This window comes from Macaca thibetana, chromosome 4 (assembly GCF_024542745.1).
Source record: "Macaca thibetana thibetana isolate TM-01 chromosome 4, ASM2454274v1, whole genome shotgun sequence".
NCBI classification, from domain to species: Eukaryota; Metazoa; Chordata; class Mammalia; order Primates; family Cercopithecidae; genus Macaca; species Macaca thibetana.
In genome coordinates, this window is record NC_065581.1 from 35,566,931 (window position 1) to 35,583,605 (window position 16,675).

At 42.1% G+C, this 16,675-nt stretch overlaps 1 protein-coding gene across 1 annotated transcript in view; it reads right to left on the bottom strand.

The window, feature by feature from the left end:
- RPS10 (ribosomal protein S10) overlaps positions 1-16,675 on the bottom strand; it is a 624,010-nt gene that overhangs the window by 331,340 nt on the left and 275,995 nt on the right. The gene's annotated exons all lie outside the window — the stretch shown is intronic.

A 16,675-nucleotide genomic window follows, 5' to 3' on the forward strand; every position in this document is an offset into this window, starting at 1 on the left:
CTTTCTCAATGAGGCATCCATCAACAAACAGATCAACAGTTCTGGAAGCATCACTCAGAGTACAGAGGCAAGTCTGTCTTTGGAATTCAGTCTCTCCCCTGCACTTCACGGCCCTGAGGTCTGGCAATGGAACTAAGAATTGTAGATTTTGAAGAGTGCCTAACTGATGGAGGAGTCACCAGGCAACGATGGCTACAAAGTGAAGCTGATATGATGGAGTAGAAACAAGATGTAAAAACAAACAAAACAACAAAGTGAAGCTGAAGTATCTTATTGGGAGAAAAATGCCCCTCCAGTTCCACAGCTCATCCCCTGTGTGGCCCTGAAGAGGCTTGGAGGGATTCCTGGATTTGGAATTCAAGAGACCTGGGTTTTGGGTACTTATTCTTATTGACAGTCCCAACACTGTCCACCAATTACTGCATGCTTATCACGCAGTGCTAAGTGCTTTATTATTTGTTGTTGTTTTTGTTTTTGAGCCCCCAGGCTGGAATGCAGTGGCGTGATCTCGGCTCACTGCAAGCTCTGCCTCCCGGTTTCATGCCATTTTCCTGCCGCAGCCTCCTGAGTAGCTGGGACTACAGGCGCCCGCCACCACGCCTGGCTAATGTTTTGTATTTTTAGTAGAGATGGGTTTTCACCATGTTAGTCAGGATGGTCTCAATTTCTTGACCTCGTGATCAGCCTGTCTTGGCCTCCCAAAGTGCTGGGATTACAGGCATGAGCCACCGCACCCAGCCAAGTGCTTTGAGAATGATCTTAATCAGCCCTCACAGCCATGACCCTCTGAAGGAGGTACTATTATCATCTGCATTTTACAGATGAGAAAGCCGAGACACAAAGAGGTTAAGCAACTTTCCCAAGATCAAAGCAGCAGCTTGTGGTGGTACTAGGATTCAAACACAGGCAGACTGGATCTAGAGGCTGTGCTCATGACCATTGTGCTACTGCCTTTTGATAAAGTTGTCTTATTATAGTCCTTACCATAAAATGTTGTAATTCTTTGTTTAAATGCTTATATCCCACACTAAACTTGATGATGGGCACAGTGTGTTACTCATTTTCCTATTAATGATGGCCAACAGAGACCTGAACACAAAGAGAAAGCTCAGTAAACATTTGTTGAATAACTGAGTATTACTTTTTGTGTTTCAGCATTGTGGAAAGATACAGGAGAGTTGAGGAAGGTGTAGGTTACTATGGAACTAAGGACCCAAGTCTTCTGGTGGTGACAATGGAAATTACCACCTTAAACTGGTACCTCCTTTGAGTTAGGCTTTGCAGACTGGGTTAGGCATGACCAATGGTTGCAGCTGTACATACCATTTTGGGTCCAGGATGCATTTTTATACTTCTTCTTTGACAACAGTACTCCCCGAAGTTTTGGGTATCCTCCTTCTCTCCCTGAGGTTTAAGTGGAACTGGCAATCACAATTTTCCACTGTTGGGGTCCGTGCCGGGGGTGGTGGAGAATGAAAGAACACACAAAAGACAAAGACACACAGAGAACATGGCGGCCGCGCTCAGAGCCCCCGCCTCACTTTATTTATACTCCATAAACCCCACGTCAGCAGAAAGAATGCAATGCAAAACAAACTTTCTTTTCCCAGATGTAACCTTCTACTCAGTTCTGTTTCTATGCTCTTCCTTATCTGCCCGCCTTCTTGGCGCCTACGGGAGTTCATTAAAAGTTCAATTGGAGATACTGTCCTTGAGCCCTATCTATTCTCAGCATACTGTTTTCAAAGGCCCCTGCATTTCCCCCCCTTTTTTTTTTGTTTTGCCTCAATCCTAAAAAGGTAGCCCATATTTGTTCTTGTGTTTTCTTTTGTTTTTGGAGGCGACGGAGGGAGCATCAAATCACCAAAAGAAGTAGACTCAATCCAAGTGCCCAAAGCAATATACTTCCAGAGATTGTAGAAATCCATGTCTTCATCTGGGTCCATGGGTTAAAGGCAGCAAGGCGCTGACCCAGCTTCTGAAGGGTTACAGTTCCGGACAACACATGTAATTGTTGTCGAAATGCTTCGGAAATGTTCTGAGTGAGCTCTTGGATGTCCAAACTAATATTTTTATGGCCTACTAATAATTTTCGGATTACAGTCCAATTTTGAGAGATGTTAAAAGGCACAGGCATTACACAAAATTGAGTGGAGTTCCAATCACATTGTAATGTCATCCGAGTACTGAGTACAGTGAGCTGATCTCCAAGCCATGTCAAGGCTTGTTCCATGTTGTCCAATCTTTCAGCAAGTTGAGAATCAATGTTTTGTTGTTGAAGCTATAACCGGTGAGATTGCTCGTGCCATTGCTGCACAAATTCAGCATTTTGTATGCTTTGATGAAGAGTGAGCCCTGCTACGGCCGCAGTGGAGACGATGGCGACAAGGCTCATCACCGAGGCAATTATAAGTCCAAGGGCACAGAGGGTTCGCTGGAGAGAAGTCCAAATATAAGTCTCAAGAGGTGATGCCCCCCATGGTCGCGTAAGGTTAACAGGTAGCCAAATTTCCTTACAAGCCCTGAGGATATAAATATCCCCAGTAAAGTTGTGCCACCAGGAATGATTGAGGCAAGACAAAAATGTACACGTATCTGTACAATTAACAATCCCCGTAAGATTATCCCATGTCAAATTTCCTGCTAATAATAGGTAGGGCTTACGGACACAAGCAATAATATATCAGGAGGTATTCCGATATAACTGAATATGAAAGGAGTTATTCGGGTTAGAAAGATTAAGGGGCATATTCCCCACAAAAGTGCTAATGGCATCGCCTGCAACTAACAACTTCCAAAAATAACTCTGTACTTCAGGCCTCCTTCACGCCATACCAAGGTTTCATTACTGTTAGCAGCAATACTTTTATTTACCCAGTGTCATTTCAAAGGTATGTGACTAAATTTTGCTTGAAAATCACCGTGCACACTTCAATCAGTTATTTGCATCCCATTGTATTCTAATAAAATCCGGGCTTTAGTTCCCCAACATTGTTGTCACTCCAGCACCTCAATATTATGAGAAACCTCTAGAATAGGACAAAAAAGTAAAGAACTAGGAATAGTTTCATTACTATATACAGTATGATTATATTAAAAACTTCTAGTTACAATAATAACAGTATTAGCAGCCACATGACTATGATTATAACGAACAGCCCAAGCTTCATGCGATTTTTGGAGACAATGAGGACTGTTCCCATACATATTGGAAGTCCTTCCACTCCAAATTGGTATGTGCTGATTATAATTGCTGTTTCCCGTTCTATGTTGTCCTTGTCCATATAGGGGGACGGCATCCAAGTAATGTTATGGGTGAAAACCTTAATTTCCGCCTCCCCCCAGGCGACTCCCTGATACAGGGATGGAAAGGGAATATAAGTCCAATATTCATACAAAGCCTCACTAAGAGAAATAAGTCCCCCGCCGAGGCACATCTAACAAAGGAAGAAATGCATGCTGAATCCAGTTTTCTTTTCAACAGGGTTTCAATCATCTTGTAGGAAACCACTCAGGTCCGCTCCCTGTAAGGACAAGAGCATAGCCCCGTCCCTGTTTTAGAACTTGCCCTTGAACATACTTACCTTCTTCATTAGGATACCAAACCTTTAAACTGTCAGCGGGGACTATCACCGAGGGAGTTGAGGAAAGATGGGTTACGACAGCAGAGTCTTGCAATTGTCTCCATTGATTCAAAAAAATTAAGGTAAAAAGAACCTTCAAAATCTGGTTTCAAAATCTGGTTTCTGGGGGGCTCATTTCCCCTTTTTGTTTTGTTTTAATAGTTAAGTTTTTAAAGTTAAATTTGTGCGCTCAATGATGGCTTGACCTTGACTGTTGCCCGGGATACCGGTGATATGTTGAATATTGTATTGCTGTAAGAAAACTTGTAATTTACGAGAGACATAAGCAGGGGCATTATCAGTTTTAAGTATAAGAGGAATGCCCATGATGGCGAAACAAACTAAGAGATGAGTAATAACAGAAATGAGAAAAGGTATCAATGGTATGATGAACATTTTAATCGTCCAAAAGAAGGGACATCTCGTGAATTAACCCCAGGATGGAAGGATGGAATGCTCAAAGGAGCACAGGAAGGACAAGCTCGAATAAGAGAACGAGCTTGTATATGAGTTAAATGAAACCATCGTTGAAGGCCAGAACTATTAGTGTGATGTAGAGTATATTTTTGTTCTGCAGCATGTAGGTGGCCAATTAAAAGCAAATCAATCTGAGTATTACCATGAACTAATGGTCCAGAAAGTTGAGAATGAGAACGAAGATGAGTGATGAATAAAGGAGCTCGATGTTGGCTCAAAGTAAAGGATAACAAAGAAAAGAATTTCTGAAGAGAAGAAGTAGCACAAAGAGGTAAAGTGGCCTGAGAAATATAAGAAGTAACATAAACGGCGTATTAAGAATCACTAACAATGTTACAACCAGTAGTAGGGAAATCAAGTAAGATCATCAGAACAGCAAACAATTCTCCCTGTTGCAGCGAGGGATAAGGATAAACTGTAACTCAAGATTGATGAAGCTTCTTGCCAAGAATCAGAAGTTGCAAGAAGTGATCTGACTATGAGTGAATTAAGAGATAATTAAGGAAGGATCTCCTCCCCAAAGTTGTCCACAGTGATGCTGTCCTTTGATGATCAGTTCAGCTAAACGATCGATATAAGTAGCCAAGCGTTTAGATATTTTATTGGACAAAAAGATCCATTTTAGTGGTCGATTAGTTTGATGAATCATTCCTGTGGGAGAAGGTAAAGTATGAAATAAACAAAAGGAAGGGCCTTTTGAAGTTGCTCTTCAACAAGTTGGAGTTCCTGTAAAGCCAAAGGAGTTAAATGACGTGAGTTGTCCAAGTGACTGTCTCCTAGAATAGAAAAAAGATGTTATAACTGATATGTTGGTATTCCTAAAACAGGACGCATCCAATTAATGTCTCCTAGAAACTTTTGAAAATCATTTAATGTTTTTAAATGATCACGTCGAATTTGAATTTTTTGGGGTCGAATATTTTGTGCCCCCAAGGTATAACCTAAATATTGATAAGAAAATCCAGTTAAATTTTTTCTGTGGCAATATTAAGTGAGTAGAAAGAAAGCTGAGTTTGTAATGATACAAAAGCATCTTGCTGCTTTTCTCTGGTTTTAACTTTGTGGGATAAGGGCAGGATTAGGAAGACCAGGCTGTAAACTTTCCCTAGGTTTAATGTAAACATTTATAGTTTTAAGACAAGACAAAGACGGGAATTCCATGCAGAAATACGTGGCTTTATATTCCTCTCGGCCATTTGTTTTTTGACTTACTCTTTTAGAGTCCTAAGTATTTCTTTAAATAATGGTCACTGTTTTTAACAGTCAGCTAAATAGGAGTGGTGGCTATGAGTTTAAAGGATTGTAGCCCATTTTGAACATCATATTTTTGGCAGCTGAGGAAATATGAGGAATGTTTAAAAAAGCAGCAAATTGTTGTGAAAGATCTTGTTCCCAATAATTAATATTGATAGGAACAATATAAAAATAAAAAAAAACACTTGACCTTGTTGACCTTTAGGACCGACACAGGTTAAAGGTTCTACGTCTTGATAAATCACAGAAGCAGCACCCAAGCCAGTGAGTATAACTGAAACTTGTCTTTTTTCCCATTGTATAGGCCACTAATTTAAACAAATAATAGACATATTCACCCCCATATCAATTAACCCTTTAAAAACTATTCCATTAATATGCAATGAACATAAGGGCTTTTAATTAGAAACTAAAGTTTCCCAAAAAACAGTTTTTTCTGTGCTACCAAATCCTCCCTATTGAGAATACGTTCCCCTGCCTCTAGGCATATAAATTGTGAAACTTGTACCATAATAAGAATTTTATTAGTAACATCAAGATCAATGATTTCTGGAATCATCATTAACTTCCGTATAGCACTGTCGTTTTGACCTAACAAAAGTCCTACATGTCCTTTTGGCAAAGGGTCACACACTCTAATAGCTAATTTATATACTCCTCTATTAGGAGACAAAGTATAAGGCTGAGTAATAGCTAAGTCAGCAGCGGCGCTCTGCTTAGTTGCCGCATAAAGCTGAGAAACTGGGGTAAGGTGTGGGATCCTTAAGGAGGACTTGAATTTATTCCTTAATGTTGTAGGCCATTGCTCACTGAATATTGTAATAGACTTGTATTGTAATTGTTGGGGCCCCAAGCCTGTGGGCCCCGACTCCCGTTTCCCAGGAGAGGAGACAGTAAATTTCCACTTTTATCAGTTTTGGAACGACATTTATTTGTCCAATGTCGACCTTTACCACAATATTTGTACACCTCTGAAGGCAGCTTTCTGCCTTGAGGGATAAAAGTGTTCAATTTTTATGACATTCTTTTTTGAAATGTCTAGGTTTACCACACTGAAAGCAAACACCTTGTTTGTTATTTCCTTTTAAGGCTTTAGACAAAGCTCCAGCAAATAACTGAGCATCATAAATAGCCCCTCCAACACTAACACAAGTTTTAATATATTTATCTAAATTGGCCCCATTGGCCTTTAACGATTTTAACAATTTTTAACAGTCAGCATAAGCATTTTTAAAAGACAATGTTTGTAACAAAATTTTTGAAGCAAGGCCAGCACCCACAACTTTGAAGACAGCATCCTGAAGATGGGCTACGAAATATAGATATGGTTCATTTGTGCCCTATAAAATCTTCACAGAGGAAAGGGAACATTTTCCTGTTATCTCTACCTTATTTCAGGCCCTTAAAAACAAAGTCTTGATTTGAGTAAGGGCAACATCATCTAGACCAGCCTGAGCATTAAGAGTAGCATATTGGCCCGTGCCTGTGAGTTGTTCCTCAGTGGGTCCAGGGGGATCACACATAATATTTTTCCTAGCCTGTACATGTGCCTTGTTCATTTACCAGCTGTGCAATTGTAACCACTGAGAACGATCAAGAAAAGCCTTCCCCAAAGTCTTCCAGTCTATAGGAATCATCAAATTTTCTGATGAAAAAACATCAAGAAGACCAAGGATAAAAGGAGATTGAGATCCATAGTTAGAAATGGCAGCTTTCATTTCTTTTTAAAAATTTAATTTGTAAGGCATTAAATTGGACATTATTGCCACCATTTGAAAACTGAGCATTAGGAGCAAAAGAAGCACAAATAATTGGAAACAGATCCAGCTCCTTACATTTTTTTTTTTAAATTAAAAGTATATATAATATATAATAATACTCATATCCCCAAATATAAAGAATCCCAACATATTAATAGGAAAAGGTAAATAACCCAACCAAAAGTAGCAGAACAAAGAAATGACAATAAACCTATATGTCTAACATCATTACTCACTAGGAAATATGTATATTAATACCAAATTGAGAATCATTACATACACAATACAATGGTTAAAATTTAAAAACACAGAAAATATCAAGAGGTAGTTAATGTGTTAAGCAACTTGAATACTCAACTTCTGTTTGGAGTGTAAATTGGTGGAACCTATGCACCCCTATAACATAACAATTTCCTAGCTGGGGTTATTAATACTATATTAATATTAATAGTTAATATTAATGTGTTTATTTATTGACTATTGAAATACTCATAATATTTTAACAAACAAGATATACATATACACTGGTTTTAACATATTAAACAGGTGTTTAGTATAAATTTAAAGTATGTCTGATGTGAACAGGGCTTCAACTTTGCCAAACAAAGGCAAAGATAAGGAAGCCGGGGAATTGGAGGCTCTGGAAAATCCTCTTTTAACAGGGCAGAAGGAAAAGAAACAGGGAAAGCTCGCAAAGGTGAATTAGAAGAATATATCTGTAATATTTGTTGAAGCATTTCCATAATACTCTGCATGTCAGAATTTCCCTTAGAAGAAGGAAGAGCTGGCTTTTTCTCTTCTCCCCCTTTTGCTACCCCCCCATCCTCTGTTATCCTGGCACAAATGGGCTTCATTTCAGATTTATTTTTTTTCCAAATCCTCAGATACCTTTCCTCCTGTGGCTACATTACCACACTCTGAATCAGTCTCAAGTAACTCTAATATCTGAGTGATAGAGTCACACAAGGTCCACAATTTTAGAGGCATAATATCCCCTAACTGGAGAGCTCTAAGCAGAGTTTTTACTACCTGTAACCATTCTCTGCGATTCAGCTGCACTTTAGTCTGATACTGAAACCAGTAACAATGTTGTTCAACATGGGCAAACAATCACTTGAAAGTCTTTTTCTTTCACTTCTACTCCTATAGACAGCAACAGTCCTTGAAACAGCCGTAAATATTCTGATGCCAGAGAGATGGAATTCCCCATAATGAAGGCTTAAGAAGGTTCCCCTTAACAATATCTGGGCCTTACCCGCCCCTAGGGGGTTCCCCTTCTTGTTCTCCCCTACTCACCCGTGCTGACCCTGCTCGCTGCGCCACTTGCTGGGGTCCGTGCCCGGGGTGGTGGAGAATGAAAGAACACACAAAAGACAAAGACACACAGAGAACATGGCGGCCGCGCTCAGAGCCTCCGCCTCACTTTATTTATACTCCATAAACCCCACGTCAGCAGAAAGAATGCAATGCAAAACAAACTTTCTTTTCCCAGATGTAACCTTCTACTCAGTTCTTTGTTTCTATGCTCTTCCTTATCTGCCCGCCTTCTTGGCGCCTACGGGAGTTCATTAAAAGTTCAATTGGAGATACTGTCCTTGAGCCCTATCTATTCTCAGCATACTGTTTTCAAAGGCCCCTGCATTCCACTCATTTCCAACCAAGAAGGACTCTTGATGTATAAGTGTGCCCATTTAGGTCCTTCCCTGGCTTCCGGCATTATGTGCTAGAAGAATGGAAGTTTGGAGATATATGAGGCTGTCTCATCTGTGTGGAGGAAACCAGGTTGCAACGTGGGACGATGAGGCCAGTGGGCAAAGAGAAGTAGACAAGCAGAGATGAGAAATGGAGAAAGAGACCAAGTGACATTATTTCAGGCCCTAGGTCAATCACACCTGAGGATAAATCTACCCTTCAATGTCCCAGCTTTCTGAGCCTCTATATCCTATTTACCTAAGCAGGTTTAAGTAGGGTTTTGTCATCTGCAACTAGAAAATTTCTTTTTAATACAGTACCCTATAGTAGGGTTTCCAGATTTAGAAAAAAATAATTACATGGGACATACTTATACTAAAAATTATTGCATATCTGAAATTCAAATTTAACAGGACATTGTACATTTAATTGGCAACTGTTCCCCCATAGGGTTATACCACATTGTGCCAGCAGATGTGCGAAACCTACATGAAAAACACAAAAGTCAATTCTGCTGGAGGAATTTTTTTTTTTTTTTTTTTTTTTTTGAAACAGAGTCTCACTCTGTTGCCCAGGTTGGAATGCAGTGGTGCGATCTCGGCTCACTGCAACCTCTGCCTCCCGGGTTCAAGCCATTCTCCCGCCTCAGCCTCCCGAGTAGCTGGGATTACAGGCGCCTGCCACCATGCCCGGCTAATTTTTGTATTTTTAGTAGAGACGAGGTTTCACCATATTGGCCAGGCTGGTCTCAAACTCCTGACACTGTAATCTGCCTGCCTCGGCCTCCCAAAGTGCTGGGATTACAGCCGTGAGCCCCCATGCCCAACCTAACAGAATTTTTTTTTTTTGGGAGAGAGTCTCATTCTGTCACCCAGGCTCGAGTGCAGTGGCACAACCTTGGCCCACAGCAACCTCCGCCTTCCAGGTTCAAGCAATTCTCCTGCCTCAGCCTCCCCAGTAGCTGGGACTATAGGCATATACCACCATGCCTAGCTAATTTTTTGTATTTTTAGTAGAGAGAGGATTTTGCCATGTTGGCCAGGCTGGTCTTGAACTCCTGACCTCAGGTGATCCATCTGCCTCGGCCTCCCAAAGTGCTGGGATTACAGGAATGAGCCACCACACCCGGCCTACTGGAAGAATTTTTTAGGAAGGGATAAAACTAAGTAACTCAACTGCTTAATTTACATAGGTTGTTATATTAAAATAACAGATACGAGTTGTAATAATTAAAACACTTGGTAGAGGCACATCAATAGACCAATGAAACAGACCAGAAAGCCCAGAGATGAAATAGAATATATAGAGGAGCTTAGCCTATAATAAAATAGGATTTCAAATTAGTAGGAAAAATGGTAGATTTTTCAAAAACTGGTGCTAGGATAACTAGGTTGATGTTTGTGAAAAGAAAAATTAGCATAGATCCCTCTTCCATACCTTACTTTAAAATAAGTTCCAGATGGATAAAGGATATAAACATGAAAAAGAAATGAAATAATAAAAGAATTAGAAAAAATGAGCTAGGCATAGTGGCTCACACCTAAAATCCCAGCACTTTGGGAGGCCAAGGCAGGAGGATCATTTGAACCCAGGAGTTCAAGACCAGCCTGGGTAACATAGCAAGACTTTGTCTCTTAAAAAATTGTTTTTAATTAGCCAGGCATGGTGGTAGGTGCTTATAGTATCAGCTACTTGGGAGGCTCAGGTGGGAGGATTGCTTGAGCCCAAAAGGCCAAGGCTGCGGTGAGCTGTGACTACACCACCACACTCCAGCCTGGGTGACAGAGTGAGACTGTCTTTCTTTTTTTCCTCTTTTAGTGAGATGAAGTTAGAGGTCCTGTCTCAAAAAGAAAAGAAAAATATGTGGGAAAATTTATTTGTTTATTTTTTTATTTTCATTTTTTTTTAGACAGAGTCCTGCTCATTCACCCCGGCTGGAGTGCAGTGGCTGATCTCGGCTCACTGCAGCCTCTGCCTCCCAGATTCAAGCGATTCTCATGCCTCAGCCTCCTGAGTAGCTGGGATTACAGGCGAGTGCCACTATGCCTGGCTAATTTTGTATTTTTAGTAGAGACGGGGTTTCTCCATGTTGGTCAGGCTGGTCTCAAACTCCTGACCTCAGGTGATTCGCCCACCTCGGCCTCCCAAAGTGCTGGGATTACAGGCGTGACCACCGTGCCCGACTTACAATGCCATTTTTTATTTATTAGATAGAAAGGGTAAAAAAGCACTCTCAAATATAACCACAGTGAAGGGCGATCTAGCATTATTTTTCAAAATTACAAATGCAAAGAAAGCTCTTCAAGCCAGCAATTCCACTCCTAGAATTTTATTTTATTATTTTTTCTTTTTTTGAGATGGAGTTTTGCTCTTGTTGCCCATGCCAGAGTGCAATGGCACAGTCTCAGCTCACTGCAACCTCTGCCTCCTGGGTTCAAGTGATTCTACTGCCTCAGCTTCCTAATAGCTGGGATTACAGGTGTGTGCCACCACGCCTGGCTAATTTTTCTATTTTTAGTAGAGACGGGGTTTCATCATGTCGGCCAGGCTGGTTGCGAACTTCTGACCTCAGGTGATCCAACTACCTTGGCCTCCCAAAGTGCTGGGATTACAAGCGTGAGTCACCGCACCCAGTCGATCTTTTTTTTTGCTTGTTTTTTGAGACACAGTCTCACTCTGTTGCCCAGGCTGGAGTGCAATGGCGCAGGTTTCCCTCGATGCAAGCTCCGCCTCCTGAATCCAAGCGATTCTCCTGCCTCAGCCTCTCAAGTAGCTGGGATTACAGGTGCATGCTACTACACCTGGCTAATTTTTCTATTTTTAGTAGAGACAGGGTTTCACCATGTTGGTCAGACTGGTCTTGAACTACTGACTTCAGGTGATCCACCCCCCACCCCCACCCCCGGCCTCCCAAAGTGCTGGGATTACAGGTCTGAGCCACAGCACCCAGCCCAAACTTTAGCTTGCATGTCTGTTTGCATGTCTGTGAATTAATGATGTACTGCAGCATCACTGAATTAGAAAGAGACAGGAAACAATTTAAGCACTCATCAATAAAGGACTGATTAATATATGGAGGTACATCTACACAACGAAATACTATGTATCTGTATAATAGAACCAGGAAACATATTTTTGTTCGCATATGGATAATCTTTTTCTGGAAAGATATGTAAGAAACTGGGAACAAAGGGCTGGGTGCAGTGGCTTACGTCTGTAATTCCACCACTTTAGGAGGCCAAGGCAGGTAGATCACTTGAGGCCAGGAGTTCAAGACCAGTCCAACATGGTGAAATACCCCATCTCTACCAAAAATAGAAAAAGTAGCTGGGCGTGGCAGTGCACACCTGTAGTACCAGCTACTGGGGAGGCTGAGGCAGGAGAATCACTTGAACCCGGGAGGCGGAGGTTGCAGTGGTCCAAGAGCGCACCACTGCACTCCAGCCTGGGCTACAGAGTGAGACTCCGTCTCTCTTAAAAAAAAACAAAACAAAAAAGAGGCAGGCCGCGGTGGCTCACGCCTGTAATCCCAGCACTTTGGGAGGCCAAGGCGGGCGAATCATGAGGTCAGGAGATCGAGACCATCCTGGCTAACACGGTGAAACCCCGTCTCTACTAAAAACACAAAAAATTAGCCGGGCGTGGTAGCGGGCGCCTGTAGTCCCAGCTACTCAGGAGGCTGAGGCAGGAGAATGGCATGAACCCGGTAGGCGGAGCTTGCAGTGAGCCGAGATGGCGCCACTGCACTCCAGCCTGGGAGACAGAGTGAGACTCCGTCTTAAAAAAATAAAAGATAAAAATAAAAAAAATAAGGCCGGGCATGGTGGCTCACACCTGTAATCCCAGCACTTTGGGAGGCCAAGGCGGGTGGATCACGAGGTCCGGATTGAGACCATCCTGGCTAACACGGTGAAACCCTGTCTCTACTAAAAATACAAAATAAATAAATAAATAAATAAATAAATAAATAAATAACCGGGCGTGGTGGCGGGCGTCTGTAGTCGCAGCTACTCAGGAGGCTGAGGCAGGAGAATGGCGTGAACCCAGGAGGTGGAGCTTGCAGTGAGCCGAGATCGCGCCGCTGCACTCTAGCCTGGGAGACAGCGAGACTCTGTTTCAAAAAAAAAAAAAAAAGAAATAAATAAAGAAAAAGAAAGGAAACTGGGAACAAGGATGTGGCTGGGAAATATTTTTGTGGTTTTCTAATTTTCTACCGTGTATATACTACCTATTCAAATATAAGTAAAAAAATTTTATATGTAAAATACCTTAAGACCAACATAGATGTGTTATGAAGTAGATTACTAACATTGTGAGTTTTTAAGACACCACACAAGTGCACAAGAGTTCAAGGGCATTTCAAGCTCAGGTAGGCACTTGGGATTTTGGCTACAGACCTAGAGGAATGAGGGTGACAAATGAACTCTCTCAGTTGCCTGGAACATTCAGAGAAAAAGTGTGAAAAGCACTGCTTTACAAGATAACAGGGCCCATGGTCAGGACATGATGGAGATACCCCTTGGAACTTGGAGATAAAGTCACTCTGAGCATATATATACACACACATATATATATGTATATATACCTATATGTCAAGGTCCAACCTGGAAAACCATTCTAAGTCTTTAAAACCCAGGGAACTTAATCCAGATAAATGGTTTATACAGGTATTGGCAGAGACAAAAAGCCAAACAGAGAATAGTCAAATAGCCCAGACAGAGATGAGTGACAGCAAGAAGCTACTGCCACCCTTATACTGGAGGGACAGAAGGACAACACTGTGCTACCAGAGCTCAGGGTCTAGGACCAACTGCAAGTTAGACCCAAGTAGGTTGTAGGAGACACCCTGATGTTGAGGGGTAGGGAGAGGATGGATACTCTGGCTTGGAGGTGGTGTCAGAGTAGGAGATACCCTGACTTTTTCCTTGATCTCTCCAGTCTCCAGAAAATGCCTCCAGTTGATGGAGCCCAGCAATTCAGCTTGGAAGTCAACCAGTATAGAAGTCCAGCCCATGCAGCCTTCATGGAGTCAGTCCGCCACAGACTTTTTTTTTTTTTATTATTATTTGAGTCAAAGTCTTGCTCTGTTGCCAGGCTGGAGTGCAGTGGTGTGATCTCGGCTCACTGGAACCTCCACCTCCTAGGTTCAAGCCATTCTCCTGCCTCAGCCTCCCGAGTAGCTGGGACTACAGGTGCACACCACCATGCCCAGCTAATTTTTGTATTTTTAGTAGAAATTAGGTTTCACCATGTTGGCCAGGATGGTCTTGATCTCTTGACTTTGTGATCTGCTCGCCTCAGCCTCCCAAAGTGTTGGCATTACAGGCGTGTGTGCCACCACACCCGACCTTTTTTTTTTTAAATAGAGATGGAGTCTCGCCCCATTACCCAGGCTGGAGTGCAGTGACCAGACCATAGCTCACTGTAGCTTCCAACTTCTGGACTCAAATGATCCTTCTACCTCAGCCTCCTGAGTAGCTGGGATTACGGGTATGAGCTACTGCACCTGGCTTCCACTGCCATTTTGAAAAGAGCAGGGGAAAAGTGAAGAATAGACTTGGAAGCAAAAAAGGCCAGGGTCAGCACAGAGGGAAATCAGAAAGAAATCAAAACATAATTGATGGGCCGAACATGGTGGCTCATGCCTGTAATCTCAGCACTTTGGGAAGCTGAGGCTGGCAGAGCATTTGAGGTCAGGAGTTCGAGACCAACCTGGCCAATGTGGTAAAATCCCGTCTCTACTAAAAATACAAAAAAATTAGGCCGGGCGCAGTGGCTCAAGCCTGTAATTCCAGCACTTTGGGAGGCCGAGACGGGTGGATCACGAGGTCAGGAGATTGAGACCATCCTGGCTAACACGGTGAAACCCTGTCTCTACTAAAAAATACAAAAAACTAGCCGGCGAGGTGGCAGGCGCCTGTAGTCCCAGCTACTCGGCAGGCTGAGGCAGGAGAATGGCGTAAACCCGGGAGGCGGAGCTTGCAGTGAGCTGAGATCCGGCTACTGCACTCCAGACTGGGCCACAGACTGAGACTCTGTCTCAAAACAACACAAAACAACAAAATGAGCTGGGCGTGGTGGCGCACACCTGTAATCCCAGCTACTCGGGAGGCTGAGGCAAAAGAATCTCTTGAACCCGGGAAGCGGAGGTTGCAGTGAGCTGAGATAGTGCCACTGCACTCCAGCCTGGGTGACAGAGTGAGAATGTGTCTCAGAAGAAACCGAAAACCAAAACAAAATAAACAACATAACTGATGAATTCATTCCCTTGAGGAAAATCAACTGAAGGTACCTGGACAAAGGTGGGTTTCTGGAACTGCAATATCAAGACCCAGGCATTTTCTGCAAAATGTCCTTTATAGCTGGTTTGTCGAAACTAGGATCTAGATCTAGATAATACACTACATCTGTTGTTATGTCTCTTAATATTTAAATCTAGAAAAATACCTTTTCCTAAATTGGTGAAGGAAAGAGGCCAGTTGTCCTACTGCCAGAATTTGTTTGCTGCCTTTCGCTTTCCTTTAGCTGATCCTATAGCCTATCCTGTTAACTTGGTTAGATCTAAGTTAAACATTTTTTAAAAAATATTTTTAATTTTTGTGGGTACTTAACATCTTTATAACACGTCATAGTTGTTGGGTATAGAGGCTTACACATGCGATCCCAGAACTTTGGGATGCTGAGGTGGGAAAATTTCTTGAAGTCAGGAGTTTGAGACCCTTTTTCTGCAAAAAAATTAAAAAAATTAACAAGGGTATGGTGGCATGTGCCTGTAGTCCCAGCTACTTGGAAGGCTGAAGAGGGAGGATTGCTTGATCCCGGGAGGCTGAGGCTGAAGTGAGCTGTGATGGAACCACTGCATTTCAGCCTGGGCAACAGGGTGAAACCCTCTCTCAAAAAAAAAAAAAAAAAAAAAAAAAAAAAAAGAATATGTCATAGTAGATGGTATCCACTTAATGTTGTCATCCCAGCAGGAGACATGTAATATGTGGTTGTTCTGCCATTAATTATGTTAAGATTTACCACGGTATTAGGGTGGTAAGAGCCTGATAACTTCATTACACAATTAACTTTCCTCTTAGGACCAGGAAGTAATCTTTGTGGTACTTATTATTTCTAAAAGTCAGTTTCCTCATCTGAAATAGGGTTGTTGAATGGATTAAGTAAATCAATGCGTTTAAAGAACCTATGACATAGTAAACATTCAAATAAACTAGCAATTATTATTATTATTTGGTTGCAATTCTACCATCAGAGAACATAGGGTAGAAGTTACTACTACAAAAGTTACTTCTATCAATTTCTTTCTATTTAATAATTACCTTTTGTGGAGGGGTTAGTGTGTACATTGTATTAAACACTTACAAGGATCTTCACATGTAATTCTTCCTTGAACCCTACAAGAATTATTACCTGCCAGGCGCGGTGGCTCACGCCTGTTATCCCAGCACTTTGGGAGGCAGAGGCGGGCAGATTACTTGAGGTCAGGAGTTCTTCAAGACCACCGTGGTTAACACGGTGAAACCCCGTCTCTACTAAAAATACAAAAAATTAGCCGGGCGTGGTAGCGGGCGCCTGTAGTTCCAGCTACTCGAGAGGCTGAAGCAGGAGAATGGCCTGAACCCGGGAGGTGGAGCTTGCAGTGAACCGAGATAGCGCCACTGCACTCCAGCCTGGGCGACAGAGCGAGACTCCGTCTCAAAAAACAAAACAAAACAAAACCAAAAAATTTTAAAAAGGCAAGAGATAACCTTTCTCTATCATCTGTAAAGTTGGACTCCCCTCTTCCCCCCTTCACTTTGCTCCACCTAACCGACTACTATAAATATTTACTATTTTTTTGAGACAGGGTACCACTCTGTCACCCAG